At 50.7% G+C, this 21,994-nt stretch overlaps 1 protein-coding gene across 1 annotated transcript in view; it reads left to right on the forward strand.

Annotated features, from left to right (window-relative positions):
* LOC138481019 (sodium- and chloride-dependent neutral and basic amino acid transporter B(0+)-like) overlaps positions 1 to 21,994 on the forward strand; it is a 753,261-nt gene that overhangs the window by 317,310 nt on the left and 413,957 nt on the right. The window lies entirely within an intron of this gene.

The following is a 21,994-nucleotide window of genomic DNA, read 5'->3' on the forward strand; positions in this document are numbered from 1 at the left end:
GATTTCCGGGGTCTGTGTGGAGTCGCGTAGAAGACGCCTGGGCGCGTTTGCCTACGCAGCTCAGTCACGTCACGGATAGAGGCGGGGAATATGAATGTTTTGATAAAGTCTGTTTCAGGGGCGGGGGATTTGATTTAGTGCCGCAAAGGCAGGTGAGCCAGGTCGATGCGGCGGAATGATAGGATTATCACAAAATGGAGGCTGATTTCGAGTGCGATAAGGGGCGAAAAGTCGGGTAAGGTCCATAGGAAAGTTTCCTACGATCTACCGATTTATGCTTACAAACACATGGCCGACCCGTAGGGACAATAAAAAAAAAGTCCCGGAACTCTCCTTTAAGATGCACCCCACAAGAGCCCGTCTGTTTGCCACCTTATGTGCAGAAATGGGAGCTGACCATGATGCTTTGCTGTTTCACACAGAGGTCAGGTGGCTATCCAGGGGAAAGGTTTTAAATCGCATCTATGAACTCAGAAACGAAGTGAGACACTTTCTCCTGGAGTTAGACCAGACAAAAGCAGAGCCTCTGTGTGATCCACGCTGGCTTATACTGTTGGCTTACCTTGGCGACATCTTTGAAAAGCTAAATTTTCTAAACCTCTCCCTGCAAGGCACAGAAACCACATCATTTGCCATGAATGCAAAAATATCGGCATTCAAGAAGAAGCTGGAGCTTCGGAGGAGAAGGGTTGATATTGGCATAGCCGATGCGTTCCCATTATTAGAAGATGCTCTTGAGGAGACGGAGTATGATCTCTCATGTGTTTCTGAAGTAATTGGAAACCATTTAAATGCTCTCAGAACCAGTCTCGAAAAGTACTTTCCTGACGACAATTGCAACATGAATGACTGGGTGGTTCAGCCTTTCCTAGCTGACGTAGGAGCCCATCTCCCAATACAACTCCAGGAGGAACTAATGGAGCTCCAAAGTGACCGCCTAGTAGAGAGCCAATTCAGAAAATTGTCTTTGGGTGCATTTTGGCAACATGTGTCTGCAGAGTATCCAACTTTATCGAAATGTGCAGTCAATGTACTTTTACCTTTCAGCAACTCATACCTGTGCGAAATTGGGTTCTCTGCACTTGCAGCCCTAAAGACAAAATATCGGTCAAAGCTGGAGGTGGAAGAAAGCCTGCGGTTGGCTATTGGAAAAATTGAACCGAATATTGACAGGCGGGCTGGTGAAAGGCAGGCCCACCCTTCACACTAGTTCTCCAGTATGCCACTGTCCAACTTGCAAGTGACAGCATTGACAGTACGTTGTTGTATTTCAGAAACAAATTGTTACAGCACTTGCATAGCAAATGTTACTACAGGACAGCAATATTGGGTGTTTTCGTTTGTGTGAAATAAATACCCAACACTATTTTTAGTCGAGTCCTCTGTATTATAGCAAAATAATCGGAATGCTTTGTTCACACATATTTGTCCTCATTTGATTTGAATCATTGCAAGCAATGATTTTGAAACAACGTGGTGTGTGGCATGCACTCCTTCGTTGGGGGCACCATTATACTCCAGCGCGCGATAACCGTTCGCAACCGAGTAACATTTTGGAGTACATGTGTATAGGGGGGGCCTGGGCCGGAGAAATTTTTCTTAGGGGGGGCTCGGGGTCAAAAAGTTTGAAGACCACTGCTTTAAGGGAATGTATCCCTCCCCTTGCAATTGCCCTTTTAACACGGGCCATGACTCTGTCATGTCCCAAACTAATAAAAGGAGCCTCTGAAGACACGCCCGTCAGAAAGGCTACAGACTCCAGAAGTGGAACGACTGAGTCCGTGTCTCCTTTCATGTAGGCCTGCAGCCTACACGTGGAGGCACAGGCCAGCATGCCCTGATGCCGTGGGACCCTCGTGCCAGCACGGTGGCAGAGGTCTACATGGGCATTGCTGGCTGTGCCCCCACCCCCATTTGTGCTGAAGTCCGGTAGCACCATGGGGCCTGCCGGAAGTCCAGGGCAGGCCCCAACCCCCACAGGCACTGGGCCTGTTGTGCGCTGATGTTTTTGGCACTATGGGGACCTGCCGGATGATGATGGCACGCCGCCCACAACATTGGCGACGAGGAGTGAACCAACAAAATGGGCCGTTTCCCTGCTATCCCTTGAAAGGTTTTTCTCCTCTGTTCTTCTGCAAAAAGGGGAAGGAGGAGGAGGGACAAAGAAGGAGGAGCGGCGATGGTGTGGAGAAATGTCAGGGGAGGGCCATCTGCCCCCCTGTGGTGTCTACCGCAAGAAGACACGCCCCTGCGGTGTCTGCCGCAAGAAGAAGTCAGAGGAGGACCATCTGGCCCCACAAGAAAGAATGCAGCGCCACCCGGAACGGTGCGTGCCCCACTAAGCGGCTGCACCATCATATGGTGTGCCGCACCGCCGCCAGAGACCCACTGTGATCCTGGGCCATGCAGTGGTTAAGAGAAAATCCAGGATCGGAGCTACCACAAAAACATTTAAAAAAAGAAAAAATGCTAGTTTTCATGCTGGTGCCCATAGAAGATCCCGGGCCCGGCAGTGATAATGGTGAGGTGCTCTGGTCGGGAGCAATTGCAGTGACGGCCCCTGCATGAGCCCGTGCCTCCACCATAATGGGCAGCAGCCGATGGAAAGAAAACACCCCCTGGTGAGTAAGGGGTGTGTTGCCCCAACAAGGATAAGGGGGTGCACAGAAAGTAGGATGGAGCTCTGTTGGCGCTCCTCCATGGCCGCGGCCCTCTGAGGAGAGTGCTCGTGCGGCCGGGGTGGGAGTTCTGCCCACAGCTCCTCTGCCGAGGAGCTGCTCTGATACGGAGCGAAAAGTGGAGGGCCCGCCTGAGGCTGCGGTGCTGAGGTGGCCGTCTGCACCCTGATGTGCAGCACCCACAAGAGATATTAGGGGAAGGGAGTGCCTGCTCCCCAGCAAGTTAACAGAGCCAGGAACAGCCTGTTTGCCCCTGCTGCAGCGGAGGACTGTGGAACAGCTGCAGGGATGGGAAAAGACTGAAGCCCTGCTGGGTGATCCTCCCTGGCCGCAGCCCTCTGATAAGGGTGCTCATGCGGCCAGGGGAGGGCCAGCCCGCAGCCCCTCCGAAATCTGATGCCGGGAAGATTGTGGCAACTGCAGCTGCAAGAATAAATGGGGCAGCTGCAGCCCTATCAATAGCGGCACCACCCGCCTGCAAATAAATGAAGTGGCCACAGCCGCAGCAAGCAAGAGGGGACCATGACCTTGTTGGCGGACCCTCCCTGGCCGCGGCCCTCTGTCAAGAGGGTGCTCGTGCAGCCAGGGAGCAGTCGGCCCACACCAAAGCCCCTCCAGTGTTTGCAGGGCCCCACTGCAAGCAGGTTGAGCCCGGCCACCCGAATGTGAAGATGCCGACAACTATGGGAGCCAGGCTAAGGCAGGAGAGGCCTCTCGAGCTGCAGAGCACCATGACCCCGGGCCACTGTGGCGGTGCTGTGTTTATGCTCCTGACCTTGGAACGAATGGTGAGAAAGGAATTGCTCCATGTAGGAGCAGGTGAAATATGAGAAGACATCAGCTGCCTGCGCTGTGTGGCAACACCGGGCAGTGCAGTCCTGCACAGTGCAGCGCCTGCAAAATCTTCAGCAGTGTCCCTGGTGGCTGCAGGCATTATGTGTGCTGGCCCCTCATTAACAAGTGAGGAGTGCGATGGACAGCACATTGAGGATTTGGCATGTCCTGCGGGGAGCCTCCTCCCTGCACTCTCCGGTAATCGTGCGTGTGCGGCCAGAACATATCACAAAGGGGAAAGGAACAGGCGTTTGCAAACTGCCAGGAAATGCTGACAGGACAACTAAAGGAACTCTGCCAGCCGCTGCATGGTCCCACGCGGTCGGCGTGCAACACACTGCAAGCACCAGTATCTATCCAGACAGGCAGGCAAAGCAATACAGAAAGACACAGAGGATGTCTTACGGTCCCCGCGCTGCGCCTCAAGGGTTGACCACACCCAGATGCCTCACACTGAGGTCACTTTGGTGAATTCCAGAGATTGGCAGCATTCTTCCAAATGGCCTTCCTCATGAGACACCTCCAAGGTGTAGTCGGTGGCAGGGCCAGCTATCGGAGGTGAGGAGGGGTGTCAGTGTTGGTCCTGCCACCAGGCCTTGGTGCATGGCACCGGTGGGAGGAGAACTAGAGGTAGCAGGACACCCTATCTCTGAGAACGGCATGGGAAGGAATGAGTACCAGAGGCCAGGAGCAAGAGGTAGAAGCTCTCCAGGTGTAGCCCAGGAAGCACCAAAGCCTCAATGAGAAAGAGTGTGTGCCCTGCCAAAATCACCTCAGTGATGGAAGAAGTCAAGAACAGCGCTGAGAACGGCCTGTATGTAACGACACAAGGAAGACAGCAAGATATGCCCTATATGGCCAAGGAGGGAATAGCAGGACAGGCCTGGGGAAACGGCGACTTGTGCCCAGTCAACCTAATCCACATGCGAGCGAGCATGAAGTCTGGCGAATGTGATACTTGCCATCCTGTCTCCGCAATGGTGGACGTTAATCAGCCCCGGTAGACCAAGCGGCAACTCCGAAGTGGAAACCAACACTGGAAGAAGGTACATGCCATGCCATTACATTGCACAGACCTGTGTCACTGAAGTGAAGGAGTGTTGTTGTTTTTGTAGGGTGGAGTGAGGCGAGCCATGTGGGAGCCAGACGAGAGGTGAAGACTTGCCCGGCGCAGAATAAAGATCATGGCGCCGTGCAGTGAATTGGGGAGCTCCCATGATCTGAGCTCCGAGGACAAGAAGGCATGGTGTGTATGCACAATCCAATGGAGGTGATGTTTGCCATTCCACCTATGCAAACATGAGCATGGACGGGCAGGTGTCCCAGAGAGAGAGAGAGGAACTGGAACAGTAAGTGGCCCTGGCACCTAGCCATGAGTGTCGCCCGACTGGGCCCTCCAATTATGGCCCAGAAACATGTCACCGTGGGTGCAATTCCTGCCAGCCCTTAGCTCGGATGTCACCAGCTCAACTGTCCGGCCTGGAAGAATGACTGGGCGTGACTGCTGCTCCATCAACAGCAGTGTTTCCTGCCTGGGGGAGGAAAAGAAATGGCCCAGGCACCCCGTCACCTGTCACCTGTGTCTGGCCAACCAACGTCATGCAGCCCTGACAGCTGTCATCAGGAAGAAGTACAAAAAGCATGTGAGGGTTGCAGCTCCCCAAGAGTGCTTGTGCACCCGCCGGTGCCACTGCAGTAGTGACATTCCTGCCTGCGAGAGTGTGACAAAGGAGAAGGGGGGTGAGTAACATGCTGTCATCACATGCCCTGTCAACATCATGTGGCACCGCCTAGATGCCCTGCCGTCAGCGTCTCGCTGCAGGCCATAACCTCAAGGGACTAAGCTGATGTGGCCCCTGGTGTCCCCAGGTGCAGCTTTGCTGGTTTCTGTGAACTGTAACACCGACGGACCTGGACCATGGAAAGACACATCCTGAACAGACGTTGTTGGAAAATGAACTGGTGTCCAGCAGTCCTGCATTTGCTCAACAAGGACTCCACAAACACATGTTTTGATGCTGAAAGCCTGCACATTAGTTATATGCTTCAAGTGGTTTTGGTAAAGGGCAGCCAGGTGAAGCGGTGATCTCGCTGTTTGTAGGTGTGCGCTCTATGGTGCCAGTAGCTAACAATGGCGTCATTAAGTGGTTGTAGTTTCCACACCCTGGGTCAATAAAGGGTTTTGAAACATATGGTCGGACTGCCGACACTTCACCGGCGGTTCACAAAATCGCGACTGTTACCCACGAGTTGTGTGGACAGTGGGTTAGTATGTATACTATGTCCACGACCATGTGAGCTCTGTGGGTGTGGCTGTGGCATATCCTAGTTGTTGGTGATTCTAGTATTCAGAAGTAGCACAAGTAATGTTGTTTGTAATGGGGGGAGGGGTTAGTCTAGATTTAGGAATTGTTGTTTGTTTGTTATGAAAAAGGAGGAGTGTGGTGTGTGACACTCCCACGAGTGTTGCCCCTTTAAGGGGATGTATCCCTCCCCTTGTGTATTGCCCTTTTAACACGGGCCATGACTGAGCCCTACAGAACGACTGCAGACTCCAGAAGTGGAACAACTGAGTCTATGTCTCCTTTCATGTAGGCCTGCAGCCTACACGTGGAGGCACAGGCCAGCATGCCATGATGCTGTGGGACCCTTGTGCCAGTGTGGTGGCAGAGGTTCACTTGGGCATGGCTGGTTGTACCCCCACCCCCATTGGTGCTGGAGTCCGGTTGCACCATGGGGCCTGCCGGATGTCCAGGGCAGGCCCAAACCCCACAGACACTAGGCCTGTTGTGGGCTGATGTTTATGGCACTATGGGGACCTGGCGCCACCCACAACACCTCCTCTGTGTTGTTCTCTTGAGTGCACACCTTTTCCTCTTTTGTGCTGCACGGAGTTTGGGATTTCTCAGGGGGCATGATCAGGAGGCAATTGGGTGGAGGGGCAGGGAACAAGAGGTTTCTTGAAGCTTTTGGGCTAATTGGCCCCTTTGTTATTCAGTCTCCCTCAGCTTCCCTCTGCGTTGGCATAATTTAGTAAGTCCTTGGGAAAGGAACTCGCCTTAATCTTGGGTGAATGGATGTTAAATTCAGCAAGCCCTTATTCACCGAAAGCACTGCATTTTGCAGCCTAGTACTGATATGGAAAGGTGGTCCTGCCTCCGGTCATTCACATGAACTGCTCTGTTACACCTTTTGTTATGCAACAATTTAGGGGACAAAGCCAGGCCCTCAGGAGGCTTTGCTGTGGGATGAGGTGTGATGTATTTTGCAATAAAACTGCATTTCCAAAAACAAACAAACCTCCTACTTTGCTTGGAGGAGGAGAACTAAGTATAAGGCAATCACTTGCAGCCTTGGTCGAGTAGTGGGGTGTACGGTATGTTAGTTAAATATTGTAAGTCAGCAAATGTTGGTATTTATGGATGCATATTTTAGCCTTCTCCCACTGGAAAGGTGGGGGTGAGTGAAGCCTCCAGAGGAGCACCTGCTTCTCTTTGCTGTCATTGCAACTCTTGGGGAGGTGGCTTATTGGAGCTTATCCCACCTTGGTTATTACATGTTTTGGTGGTTATAAGTAGTGAAGGCGAGGTTTTCACCGACCTTACTGTAATGATAAGTGGGTTTTGGTAACCGAAATGACCTTCTTTATTCACAACAATGAAAGCTTCCAATGCTTGGACAGGTTTAGTATGTTAGTATTGGGCGTTGAGTTGTTTCTACTAAAATATTTCATGCAGCGTTGTGTGCAAGGGGGATTTCGGTGACAAACCCCGGCACAAAGCGTGGTCTATTGAGAAGGCATAAACATCCTCCACCTCCAGTACAGCAGCGCCGGATTAAATCCTGTGGAGGCCCCTTAGACAGTCGAAATGTCACCCCCCTTCCACCTCGCAATTTATCTTCTAATACGTTTTTAATTTGCAGCACGGCTTTATTTTGATCCGTTGAGCAGGGGCCCCTAAAAAGGAGTGGGGCCCATAGGCCAGTGCCTGGATAATGCGGCACTGCAGTAAAGAGAGGTTATCCGAACAATACAGTAGTGAGATAGCGGATGATATTCTTTCAGGATAGGGATCTGTTTTTTTATGTATTCACTTTTTGTCAGAAAATCCTCTGTTTGTTTTGAGTATTCTTGCTGTTCCCCATTTAGGCAGTCCACGGTAGCGGTCACGGTAGCCTAAACTCAATCACAGTTGGTGAACAGATATTTTGGGATTATCCCGTGTTACTGGATGGTGGGGTCTTCAAGTAGTCTTCAAATAATAAGAGAAGAGAGGAATTGAGTAAATGGGGGAAGGCAAGGCATGTGCAGACTCATAAGTACTGTGACGAGGAAGAGTGGTAGATGGGTGTAATGCTTAATTATGCCATTACATGCAAAATTAGAAATGCATTCTCACCTTAGTTCAAACATATCTTCCTTGCTAACATCAATCGTATCTTCAGATATATATTTTACTGATCACATCAATGGATCAGCTGGTCTTTGATCTACATTAGGCAACCCCAATGTATCAAAATAAGTATGAGTCAGAGAGACGTGCCGTATATCTACCCCTAAATAATGTTATGATATGATATGATATGAGACAAGTGTTTCAAGGCATGAGGAGGCAGGGAGGGGGGAACAAGGGGAAGACAGACAACGATCCCACTAGGCCAGGTGTCATTCAGATCGCGCAAGTGCAGGGGTAGGGGGATGTTGGGATTCTAGTCATGATAAGGGTCTGACTCATTTCTCTTATGAGGTATTAATCACCATGTGCCTGATGTACTCTGTTAGGCCTGCCGTACACACCGCTCATGCATACGCCGGAATAAAGACACGGAGCCCGGGGTCCTGTCAACCTTCTTTATTCTCTCTCTCACACGTTCTGCCTTCTCCCCCTCTGCCCCTCCCCTTCCGCCTTTCTCCCGCTCCCCTCGCCTTGGTCCTCTTAAAGGGGCCATGTCCCTTTTCCCTATACAACACCTCCCCCGTGCTTAACATGAAAGCTCAATTACATCTGTTCGATGAGTCTCATTGGCTTCTTTATTGTCCGAGGGGGTCTCCCTGGTGATTCGCGGCTCTCGCCAGTTGATTCCACTGGGGGCTCTGTTTCTTCTTCTTCACTACGGTCCTCGGTAGGTGTTCCTTGCGTCTCGGGTTCCTCTAGATACATTTTCTTGAAGAATGAGGAATTGCGGGTAATGTCTCCTAGGTCTCCAGTTGCTGTGACCATGGGTCCCTTGATGGCCGTGATTATTCGCGGTTCGGGACTGTACCGGGTGTCTGTTTTCTTGCGCTGCTTTTGTCGCACGAGGACAGTTTGTCCGATCTCTAGCTGTTGTTCTTTCGCTCTCCTTCTCGTGTCGGCCCATTGCTTTGCTTTCCTCTTCTTTTCGGCGTCTCGTTCTCTGATGACTAGGTCTTCTTCAGGTGTATAATCTTCCCATCGGGGAATGCGCATTCTGGGTTGGTATCTCACCATGAGCTCGGCTGGTGGTTTTCCTGTCGCGTCATGTTGGGTATTCCGATAGCCCCGGAGCATGCTGCAGATGGCTTTCGGATGTGGCGTCTGCTCTGCCACTGCCTTTTGTCTTGTCAGTTTGATGGTAGCCATAAATCGTTCCACCATCCCGTTGGCTTGGGGCCACAGCGGGGTGATCTTTTGGTGGTGGAATCCTAGGTGGCTTGCAAAGTTTGCGAATTCCCTTCCTTGGAATGGAGATCCGTTGTCGGTTTTGACAACGTTGGGGATGCCCCATTCGCTGAACAGTTCATGCACTATGGGTGCGGTTTCCTCGAATGATGTTGACATCGTTTGTTTGACAAAGGGGAATCTTGAATACTCATCTATTATTACTAGTAGATAGCCCCCCTCTTCTAGGGGTCCGTAGAAGTCCATTGCGACTCTTTGCCACAGTCTTGTCGGGAGCATTGTTAGTTGCAGAGGGTTTGGGTTCGGTCCTTGCACTGCTAGTTGGCAGGGTCTGCAGTGCTTAAGCATGTCTTCTACTATCACATCCATGTATGGGAACCAAACGTAGTTCCTGAGGAATCGTTTGGTGTTCTCTATGCCTCTGTGGCCTTCATGAGCTAGGGTTGCCAGGGTCTTTCTCAGGTCTCTGGGTGCTACTAGTCTCTTTCCCCGTAATAGGAGTCCTTGGTCGGTGACTATGAGTTCTTCGTGTATCTTGGACAGCCGGTCGAGTTCTTTCTGATCTACCTCCTCCATTTCCGTTTTTCTTGTGCGATGCTCTCTCCATTTGTTGGAGCGGGTGAGGGAGATCGCGGCTCTGATTGTCGGGTCCGCTTTGCTTCTTTCTTCAAAAGTTGTTAAGGAGATGGTGGGTGGCGTGGCATTTGCTGACAGGTATGAGATGTATTCAGCGGCTTCGTGTTCTAGTGTGTCCTTTTTGTCCCTTAGGGGATGCCTGGATAGGTAGTCTGCTGGATTGACACCTCCCCCTGGTTTGTGGATAATGGAGTAATCGTACTCTTGCAGTCTTATCCCCCACCGTTCAATGCGGGGCGGCATTTTCGTCCTGAGGTTTCCAAAGATGGACAGCAGGGCTTGGTGGTCCGTGACCAGAGTGAAGTTTTGACCGATGATGAAATGGTGGTATTTTTCGCATGCCCATACAGCGGCTAGGCTTTCTCTCTCCGCTTGAGAGTAATCTTTTTCAGTGTGTGACAGGGCACGGCTGGCATATGCGACTATTGCGTGATGAGTACTGTCCGAGGGGTCGGTCTGGGCTAGGATGGCTCCTAGTCCCACCGGGCTCGCATCGACCGTAATAATGGTGTGCCAGTCTGGACGAAAATATGCCAGTTGACGGTTGTTGGAGAGGCCTTCCTTTATCGCCATGAACGCTTCCTGGCAGGGTGCGTCCCAGGTGAATGGTGTATTTTTCTTTAGGAGGTTGCGGAGCGGGTCAGTTGTTGAAGCATAGTTTGGGAGGTAGCGCGCGCAGTATCCTGCCATTCCCAACAGGGAGCGTAGTTCAGCAGCGGTCGTGGGTGCTTGGAGTTCGGTTATTGCTTTGATTTTGTCCGGGTCGGCTGTTATGCCCCTGTTCGAGAAAGTGTGCCCGAAGAATTTTAAGCTTGTCTTGTTAATGTCGCACTTGGGCTCGTTGAGGGTCAGTCCTGCGTCTTGTAGGATGGAGCAGACGGTTCTTAGGGCTTTGTCGTGCTGGTCTTGATCTCTCCCAAATATCAAGATGTCGTCACTATAGTTTAGTGCATTCATCTCCGATGCTATGAGCCGTCTGATGGTCTCTTGAAAGATCTCTGCGGCGGACGATATGCCAAAATGTAACCTTTTGTATCGGAATAGCCCATCGTGCGTTGCAAATGTAGTGATGGGCCGTGACTCTGGATCCAGGACAAGTTGATGATATCCTTGGTTGAGGTCAAGCTTCGAGAAGAACTTGGCTTGGTTTAGCCTGATCAGCATGTCTTCTAAGCTCAGGCCCGGGTGCCTTTCCCTTTGGATAGCGGTGTTTGGGATGCGCATGTCAACGCATATGCGGAGACGGCCGTTATCTTTGGGGACGATGACTATTGGCGATACCCACGGTGTTGGACCATCTGCTTTCTCTATGATATCATTGGAGAGAAGAAGTTGTATTTCTTTTGATACTTGTTCTTGAAGGTGGAAACCCACTTTACGCGGGTGTTGTGGGACCGGTCTGATGTTGTTGTCAATGTGCAGCTTGATGCACGAGTCTTTTAACATGCCCACCCCTTCAAATAGCCTGGGGAATTGGCGTTTGAGGTCTTCTTTCGATAGGGGCTTGTCTGTTATTGATCTGATAAGTCCGTGAGGCAGTGGTAGCCCTTCTATTTCTTCTGACGGGTCGGAGTGTAGGTCAATTAGGGCAAGGGCCTTAGCTGTTCGGTAGCTGAGGAGGCAGCGGCCGACGGATGGGCTCCTTACGACGTGTATCGTGGCTGGTATTGTGATGTTTCTGTGCCGTAGGTTGCATTGGAACTTTCCTTTAGAAGACATGGGTTGTGTCGCTCCCCATTGAAAAATGTGTGTTCTGGATTCTTGTAGGGGGTATGATGACGCTATGTTACGGTAGATGTCTTCCTTCATGACATTTACTGTCGCTCCCGTGTCAATGATGAATCTGTTTCTGATGTTGCCCAGTTGGACCGTTACTCTGGGGGCCGACGTGTCTTCATCTTCAACACTGAGGAGACATACGTACTCTCTGTCGTAGCCATCTTGCAGGTATTGAGTGTGGTCATTCTCTCCTGGGTGATGTTGGGGGGGGAAGTTGAGGTATGGGTCTCTGTCTTGCTCACATAAACTTGTGGTCTCTCCCCTGTGGGTCACTTCATACTCCACGTTTTGCATGATGTTGCTCCTGTGTGTGTCATATAGTTCATGATCTTTCTTGTCTGGCTCGATCTGGAGACCTTCGAGGGCTCTTATAGTGTTTGGGCGTTGATAACCACTCGCGGAGGTTGGCGTGTTTCTGTCCGTCTGGCGCGGTTGGTCTGTGTGGGTTTCCATCGTGCGAGTGACAGGTCTCGGGCGTGATGATCCTCCTTCCGGTAGTAGTTATTTACACATCACTTGGAAGTGATTTTCCATGCCGCATCTCATGCAGCGTTGGCCGATGGCCGGACAGGGACCTCTGTGTGGGTATTCAAATCCACAGCGATAACATTGGCGGTCACTTTGCGTCCGTTGTGACGGGTACCTCGTGTTCATCCTTGTTTGTTGTGCTGTGTTTCGGGCATAGGGATGTATTGCTGCTATGACTTCACCCTTCTTGGGGTTCTCGATGGCCGCAGCTTGGATGTCCACTCTCTCGTAAACTCTGGCTAGGTCTAATACCTCCTTTAGAGATAAGGGCTTCTTCAGGAGGTGTTTCCGGAACATCGACGATACACAGCCTTCAATTATACGTAGCCTGATGGCTTCCTCATCATTAAAGTTGGCGAAGTCGCACTTCGATATTTTCCTTTGAAGGCGAATGACAAATTCCCCCATTGACTCGTGGGGTAGTTGACTGCATTGGTTGAACGTATATCTCTCGTAGTCGTGATTGGGTGAGATGACAATTTTGTCATTGATGGCTTGTCGTAATTTTGCGTATGTGGAAAGGTCCTGTAACGGGATCGTGCGTATGATGTTCTTAATTTCTCTGCCAGCTACATTTGCGAAGATGCTTAGTATGTTGGGTGGTTGTTGCGTTCCTATGTCACCTACAAAATCCTCAAATTCTTCCATCCACTCTTCCCATCGTTGGCCCTGGTCATGGTGTGGGTTTAGAGTGAACAGCGCGGGTCTCCTCATTAGGCTGGCGTATGAGGATGGTACCTCTAGTGGTGCTGGCTGTGCATTGGGGTCTGCGGCGTCTGAAGCCGACATGATGGTGTCACTAAAATTCCTTTTGTTGGTTGATGGCACTTGGGTGCATGTGGTGGTTAACTATGGCGTTATGATCCTTTTGTACCGTTTCCACGTGGGTGCAGGTTTCCTTTTCCTGCGTGGGGTGGTAATCGTGTATTCCCTTTGATTTGCTTTTTTTTTTTTTTTTTGGGAAATGTCACGTGGGAAGACACGGGGTTCTTCTTCTCCCGTGATATTTGTGAGTGTCACGTGTGGTGGGGGCACGGGGTTCCTTCCCCGAGGTGCGGTCTTTCCAGACTGCTTTAGCTTGTCACAGTCGGGAGAAGCAAGGTTTCCTTTTCCCCCCCTCCTTACTTGAAGTGGTCGTCACGGTGCCAGTCTTCTCGTCGGAGTTGGCGCTTCTCCCTCTCTTCTTCGGCACACCGGCGTCGCTCCTTCGAGGTGCGCAGACTTCCTCTGTGCGGGCGCACGGGGCGCCGGTCGCTGACGGGCACACAGGCCCTCCCCGTCCACCGAAGCGCGCAGTCCTCTTCCACTTGGGGCACACGGGCCACACCTTCTCGAGGCACACGGGCCTCTAATCAGCCACGGGCACCCGGGACCTCTGGTGAGCTGCAGGGCACACGGGCCACTGCTGGGCCACTGCCGGGCACACGGGCCCCCCTCGTACGGTCCTTTCCTTCTCGGGGCGCACAGGCCTCCGATTAGTAACGGGCTGCAGGGCACACGGGCCGCTGCAGGGCTTCAGGGTGCACAAGCCCACTTCGAACTGCCGGGCACACGGGCCCTTCTCACGCGGGCCTCACCTTCTCGAGGCGCATAGGCCTCCGATTGGCAACGGGCACACGGGCCCTCTGTCGAGTTGTAGGGCACACGGGCCCTCCTCCCGAGGCGCGCAGGCCTCCTATTAGCGACGGGCACACAGGCCCAAACTGCCGGGCACACGGGCCCTCCTCAACTGCTGGGCTCACCGCCCTCCTACTGCCGGGCACACGGGCCCTCCTCAACTGCTGGGCTCACCGCCCTCCTGTTACTGCTGCCGGCACGCGAGTCTTCGCATCGGCTTCGTCGCCAGTGTTAGGCCTGCCGTACACACCGCTCATGCATACGCCGGAATAAAGACACGGAGCCCGGGGTCCTGTCAACCTTCTTTATTCTCTCTCTCACACGTTCTGCCTTCTCCCCCTCTGCCCCTCCCCTTCCGCCTTTCTCCCGCTCCCCTCGCCTTGGTCCTCTTAAAGGGGCCATGTCCCTTTTCCCTATACAACATACTCATGTATAAACTAACTATACCAGTCTGGCAGACACGTGCAGGTAGTATTCAGAATATTCTGTGTGTTCAGAGTGCTTTGCAAATGCCTTCAGTGAGGGAAGGGATACGGGATTCTGCATGTTCGTCACAGTCTCAAAAGTACATTATCATGAGAGAATCACGATAATTGATATTGTACCAGGACAACAACAGTACCCAAAGCGCTGGGGAACATTGAGTCAAGGGTTTAGGGTTGTTCAAGGGCGGGAAGGTGGTTCATAGTGTTATGGGGCCCAAGGGTGAAGGGACGTGTGGGGGAGGCCCACAGCATGGTTCTCAGCGCCGCGCGAGCTGCAATAAGAAGCTGACAGCTGGAGTTGCAGTGGTAATTAACTGCCGAGCGTCGTCTCTGCACGGGCCCTTAATGGGCTTATGACACAACATCCCATGCCAAGGGTATAAAACAAAACAACACAAACAGGAACAACATAATGCAGCACCAACCTAACTTGTTACTTATTCAATTTTCACTATGTGGCAAACACCGCATTATACACAGACCAATAGGCAGTTACAAGGAAAGGGACACCCACACTTGTTTGACTGAGTCCAATTTTTCACCCGCTTTAAGGGCGGGAGCACAGCATGTAATGAGCATCACTGTCTGTTGGGGAGCGGGACATGACTGGCTCCTGACACACGCTGGGACTGCGTGGCCGCAAGGATGAACACAGTCACTGGGTCATACACACATCAGGATGACAGGAGACATATTACTGGATTCCTTTTGAGCACACATGTGTATGCAGGACGACAGTTTAAACACCCCTGGGTGATCACGTACACAAGCAACAACACATACATTGGTAATAAGTTCATTTGGATGCATTGGGGAAACTGCGGACTTGGGTAACTTTTATTAGTCGATAAACTTGGGGAACATGTCCCCCTGGCCAGCGGGGTTACCGAGGGGCATATCAGCATTGTGGTCCTTGGAGTAGGCGGACAGGGCTAACAGCAGCACGATTGCTGAGCCTATGATTAAGCTCGATGCTGGCAAACAGCTTAACACCTGCGTCGCTGTTCAGGAAGGATGGGGCAAGGCTGGTATCACTAGCAGCAAGCTTGCTCAGTCCGAATGAAGCAGTAGTGTGCAGGCAAACAGCATGTCACCCGCATCACTGGTTTGCTGGGGAAAGGTCCAGTTGTCTTGGGAGAGGTGGTGCAGCAATGGCATGCCTGTATCATATGTCTGAGGAGGGCGCAGTCCAGGGGCTGTGATCGTCGGTTGGTGGGAGATCTAACCGCCACACTGCGGTGGTGGAAGAGGCCCCTTCCATCTCCCCCGTTTGGGAGACATGTTAGCCCAGTGCGGCAATGGGCAGCGGGCCACTATCTGCCCCATGCAGTGGACCCCGCTTCTGTTTCTCTCCCTGAGGCGGGAAACCCGATCATATGAATGCTGTGGCTGATGCTGCGCCGACCCTGGGGCGGACCCGCTCTTGGCCCCCAATGGGCCTCAAGGATAGATGAGGTCCAGCCGGCATTGTCGAGCTTCTTAGTATGTTGAATACCGAGGAGACAGTCAGACACTGTTTGTGGCAGGGCTTTGGGGGTGCCACGCCACTCATGATGGCTCATGATGGCCACCCTTCTGTCCTTCAAGGCTGTGTCCCCTTATGGCCGGGTGCAAGCTTTCCCACCTGGAGGACAAGCTCACCACTCTGCTCTGCGGGTGCCCAGAGTGTATGTAGATCCACTATGGGGCTCAAATGGGAATGTGGAAGAATATTTTCCGGCACCAACGAATGGGTAAGGTCGCAATGACCCGGTAATGGCCCATTCGTGGGCACCGGGAAAAAAAATGATACCAGCGGCAGCTGTGCCGGTTCTACCGGCACGGCTACCGCCAGTATCATAATGAGGCCCATTACCTCCATGTCTGTCTTCCTCATCGCAGTCCTAACCTATATGAGAGTATATACATCTTCAACTATTTCCCGATAAAATAAAACATGCAACAACCTATAATCTTCCTATTACATTAGCGATTCATTTAGACTCATTCATTGCTTTACGGAAGACAGTGCACTGGCCCAAAGTCACCTGGGTGCCCTTCCAACACTGTAAGAAACCTGAAGGTGTCTCACCCGCAAGTCCCCGGGGATAAGTCATCCAGGTGGCCAGAACACGGCCATCGCTATTGGATCCAGTTCCTGGGGGTGGACCAGTGCGGGAGGATCAACTGGATGAGGGGATTTCGGTCAGGGAGTGGAAGTGAGACATTGATAAGTGTAAAGTGAACTGCAATTGGTCTGAGCCCGGCTGAGGGAGACTAATTGAATGTGAAGAAGGGATCTGAGCCTGGCTGAGGGTGATCCAGGGTGAACAGTGAGTCACCCGAGAAAGAATAAAGGAATCTGAGCCCGGCTGAGGGGGATCCAGGGTGAACAGTGAGTCACCCGAGAAGGAATGTTTTTGGAATCTTAAAGTAAAGGGATCTGAGTCCAGCTGAGGGGCATCCAGGGCGAGACACCCCATATCATACAATCATAAGAATAAAGGAACGTTCTATTTTTGTTTTGTACATCAGGCCGAATCAAGAGACTTTGATGGAAAAGAGACTTGAGCACAGAAGGCCCTGATGCTGCAATTGGAACTGTACCCTTGTGTCTAGGAAGCCAGATTGTGTTCTTGGCTCGAGTAAACCGCCTTGCCCCATGCTGAAAACGTGAGGAAGGGGAGCCAAAGGCTCAACATCCTGACTTATCATTTTGTGAACTCTTCTTTCTTTTACATGAACATTACCCCACACTATTTGTAAAGAGTAGTAAGGATTGGCAATAGGTTTTTTGTTGTAGGCCCTTTTCTATTGACAAGGCTTCACTAGGACTGCATTATTATTATTTGTTGGTCGTAGCTTGATCCCATCTGTAGATTCACGTTTCGATAGGTGTTTTTCAAGTCCTTGAGAAAGTTCAATGAACACCCTTGGTCACACGTGTCTGTCTTACTTTGATACAACTTCCTTACTTCGTTACAACACCAACAGTTTATAATGCTTACTAAATGCAGTCGAGCATCCCATGTGGCTGCCCTGCAAATTCCCTGTATCAATGCTCCCCCAAACTCTGACCATGAATTATCCACCCTCTGAATGGATCTGCCCTAAATCAGGTAGGGCAATGGGATTTCCACAGTGGCATAAACGGTGGATATTGTGAGTTTGGTACACTTGCTCAGTGTTGAGGGGGAAGGACGAGAGCCCTGCTTGGCTGTACTCAAGATCACAAATAGGGAATGCACCTGGCAGAATGGCTGTGTACTGTCTAGATATATAGCAATAGTTCACAACACATGTAGGGAGTGTGGACTTAATCTGTGGAATTCCCCTGGTAATGCCAGGAGCACAATCACCTGGGTCTCATGAAAACGGAACACCACCTTGAGTCTAATAGATGCAGATGAACTGAGGATTTTCCTATAAGAAAATAAACTGGCTATAGGATTTGTGACAGAGTAGTACCTACGATCCATTTCCATGAAGTTATGGCTACCTAGGAAGGCATTTTCGTGGAGAAGAATTTCGGAATTAATATGTTTTCTATAGGCTTTTCTGCAATCTCAGCAAAATCAAAAGAAGGTCCAAAGGGGAGTTGGAGGGGCTATTTACTAGGAGCCTCAATTAAAAAAGCAGAAGAATGTTGGCACAAAGCCTTATATGTGGCATTCCCTCATAGGTTGTACACAAAGCCTGACAGACCCAGTAGGAAGCCATCCCAGAGGAAATTCAAAATCTGGCAAGGTGCATTCTCCCAAGGAAGACAGTGGGTCTCATTACGAGTCACCCGGTATGGAAATAACGGTGGTGGTAAACACGCTGCCACCGTTGTTTCCATACCGGGTGATCTCGAGTCCTGCATGCGGAGGTGTCATTCCCGCCAGGTGTGACCTGGCGGGTTTAACACCACCCGCCTGCAGGCGGACATGGAAACACCGGCACCATCACAAGATGGTGCCGGTGTTTCCACTTCCCCATTGCCATTGAGTCCAATGGGACTCAACGGGAATGGGGATTTACTGAATTCTGCCTCCGGAATTCCTGTGTCACCGGGGTCGTAATGCCCTGGTAATTCAGGGAATCACGGAGGCGGAATGGTAATACGAGTCCGGCGGTAACCTGCTGGAATTTCAGGCACGGTTACCGCCAGACTCGTAATGAGGCCCAGTTTCCCTCTGCACAGATGGTGGACACATTCTTCCAGTGACACGAGGTGCATGGCTGGTTTACTGCCTGCTTGAATGCAGAGCTCTGTCCCATTCAAGCAGTAACACTAACTTCTCAAGATCCATTACATAACATGAGGTGGAGATGGTGGAGGGTGGCTCATGAGAGGGCCATGGACAGGACAGGAGACATGGTCCAGGGTGAAAAATCCATGGAGCCTCCTGTGCCAGATGGAGGAGGAAGTGGTGTCGCCTGTACTGGATAAGGATCACCCCAGTCATCTTAAATTCTGAATTTAAAGGGGACTTACCCTGGATCCAATCACTGGGATTAAATTCTAGTCCTTGGGTATGCAACAGTAAAGCTATCAGACACTCAAAACCTAGAGAATGTCTTTTCTTGTCTTGATACAGTGCTGAATTTGCTCTTGTTACGATGTATGTTCACTTACGTGTGTTTGGAGGCCAAGCCCCCAGACCCATTAGACACAGTTGCAGTTATACCTCTGATATCAAAGGAATGTTTTGTAACAGTGTTCTGCTAATGCTAATAACCTTACCAACCTGGTTGTTTACTCATTTGGGATGCTGTGTCTAATGCCCACAATAGATGGATAGGGATATAGAATGGGAGAGAAGCATACTCTGCATCACATAACACTTTTTGGTTGGATAGCATATCATGTGTATCAATATACCAGAGTCACACATGACCATCTGGTAAAAAAGAAGAAGCTTTCATTTACATGTCAAAACCTCATCGAGTTCTCTCTTCAACAAAACATATTGTTCCAACACATATTTGCCATTATCAAACGACCGTCTACACTTGCATATTTGAACATAAAAAATCTAACACAGGTGGTTAAGGATAGCAGGTCATATCCCTGCACTTGAATCAATCTTCAATGCCCCCAGACGAGCTTTTCAACACATAGAGTCCAGCCCAGCCTGGGCTCAAAGAGATGTCCATTAAAAGTGATGCACAAGCCGTGTCCAGTCTCAAACACTCTGCTCGATTTGAATCGCATTTCAAAACTAATACTGGAAAAAAAGCATGTCTCAACCTATTCTGTGGTTTCCAGACTCAACCAAAAGCTTAGACCAAAACAGTATTCAACATAAGGCAATATATCATCATCACATCAATTGCAAGCACACTTCTACTGCATTGAAATAAAATAAAAGAAGACCACAGTTAAAGGACACTGTTCAGCAAGCAGAACCCATTGCAGAACGTTATATAGGTGCTGCTTGAAGAAACCACCCCCTGTAATTATGGTCTCAAGAAGACCACAGGACGTCTGGACCTCAGCCTCGGCAAGACCACCAACCAGCTAGCCCCCGAATAGGTGCTGCTCTGCCATATATATAGGGGTCTTCTGAAAATCCCCTTACCATCAAACTACTATCAACTAGCGGGCGTAGTAAAAGTAATATGGATGTTAGTTCCCCACCCATCTGCATAGTGTATGTCAACAAAATTGAGGAGCACATTCCCTTTGGTAAGGGGCTGTGTTTATAGGTCTTATCTTCCCAGGGCGCTCTGAAAGTGACTCATCGTGTTATCCATTTCAGAACGCCGCGACAATGTCAGCTCTTTCGCAGGTCGCTTGAAGTGTCTGGCTGCTTTATCAAATGTAAGACTTAGGTCAACGTGGTTGGATGTACACGTCTGTGCAGTGCCTCTACTCTTTAGCAAACTGCCTTTAATATGGAGAATACAATGGATTCTAAATCACGGCCTGCTGGTGCAGTGATTTATGCATATTTTGTTCTTGCACAGTCCTGCTTACAAATACATAGTTGAACATGTTTGCATGCATGCATGTATGAATGCTCTCCCTGTTGAAAACTACTAGTGCTTTGCTATAATGAATGTGACTACAGGAAAGGTAACAAATAAAAACACATTTCTTGCTAAGTGGTTGCTTTGCAATCTAAGGCTAGTACAGGTCACTAGCGCTTTAAGTGTATTCTGCAGTATAAAGCACTACATTCTAGCACTATATTAAACCAGGACTTTTCAAACCAATTCTAGTTCACATGTATGAGGGGAATGCTGACATGAAATGGTATCTCATCTGCTACTTTTACTCTGCAAGGGTAGAATGTGTCCTACCACATGACAGTGTTATCTGGACCTTCGGGTCCAAAGCAGGACTATTGCCAAAACTGATGGAACTGGGGGTATGCATTAAGCCATTACCTGGGGCATGACACTGAGACGGCATCCACTCTCCTTGTCTTCCTGGATGGTTGCAGAGAGATGAATAACAACACCTGATGGCCCTGATGAGAGGCAAAGAGCTTGACCACTGGACACCCACACCAGAGAACACAGAGGGGTGAAGCTGAGAGTGGACTGAGGAGGAAAATATCCTGCTCAGGTGGTCTACAAGCATATTTTCCCTGCCCAGAAGATAGGCTTCAGATAGACTCCCTAGATTGGCTTCTGCCCATTGACACATTGGCCCTCATTACGAGTTTGGCGGTAACCATGCCGCTATTGGCGGCATTGGCTGCCGCCGAAATCGCGTCGGGGTCCGGGTCCTCGGAATGAGGACTTACTGGGCCATTCCCAGTTCGGAAGGCCCGGTAATTCCTCCCTCCGAGGACCCAGACACAGTCCTTCCCCATTCCCATTCAGCCCCCATAGGGCTGAATGGGAATGGGAGAGGGAGCAAACAACGGGCCATTACGAGATGGCCCGTTGTTTGCTCCCTCTTCCCCTCGCAGGACCCGGTAAGCACGCCTGGTTTTCCCAGGCTTGCTTACCGTGTCCCGTGAGGGGAACTCGCAATGCGGCGGTACGGAGTGAACGGCGGCGGCACCTTTTACTGCGCCGTTCACTCCGTACCGCCAGTGTCATAATGAGGCCCTTTGTGTTGGCTTTCTGAGCCAATGGTTTGCACCTGGTGCCCGCCTGCTGATTTCGATACATCTGAAGGACCAAATGTAGTCACCTTTTTGAGTGGGAATGATCAAAGACCTGCATCTGGGTAAGAAAAAAATAACGCGTGCGGGGGAGTGGGGGGTTTTCAGGGAGGAGCCTTAGAGTAAAACAACTGTGAGAAAGAAGAGACTGAAGCATAGTAAGCACTATCTACAAGTGTGTTTTTGGAAGGGCAGTTTGGAGACTCTGGGCCTCATTATAAGTTTGCCGGTCCGGGAACCACAGTAGCGGTAAGCATGCCGGTACCATAGTTCCCGGACCGGCAAACTATGAGTTCTGCTCACGGGTGCCATTGAGGCCATAACGAGCAGTGCATGTCGGATGCACCGGCACCGTTCATAACAGTGCCTGTGCATCCGACGTCCCCATTCCCATTGAGCCCGATTGGGCTCAAATGGGAATGGGAAGCATTCGGTTCTGGCATCCGTGAAAGGGCAATTACCGGATCCGCCAGAGTCGTAATGACCCGGTAATTGCCCATTCACGTGCGCCAGATGTTTTCAGCAGTTTGCCGGCAGCCTGCCGGTTTTACCGGCAAGGCTACCGCCAAACTTCTAATGAGGCCCTCTGTCTGACAAGGTGGGAGGCCCAAAGTGCAGTTCTTGCAGGAGACTTGCTGTAAGAAGCCTTCCTCCCCGACTCACTTTTGTTTCACTGCATACACTGCGACCCAGGAACATACGAACCTGCG

The sequence above is a fragment of the Ambystoma mexicanum genome, chromosome 5p, assembly GCF_040938575.1.
Source record: "Ambystoma mexicanum isolate Mex_15411 chromosome 5p, UKY_AmexF1_1, whole genome shotgun sequence".
Lineage (NCBI taxonomy): Eukaryota > Metazoa > Chordata > Amphibia > Caudata > Ambystomatidae > Ambystoma > Ambystoma mexicanum.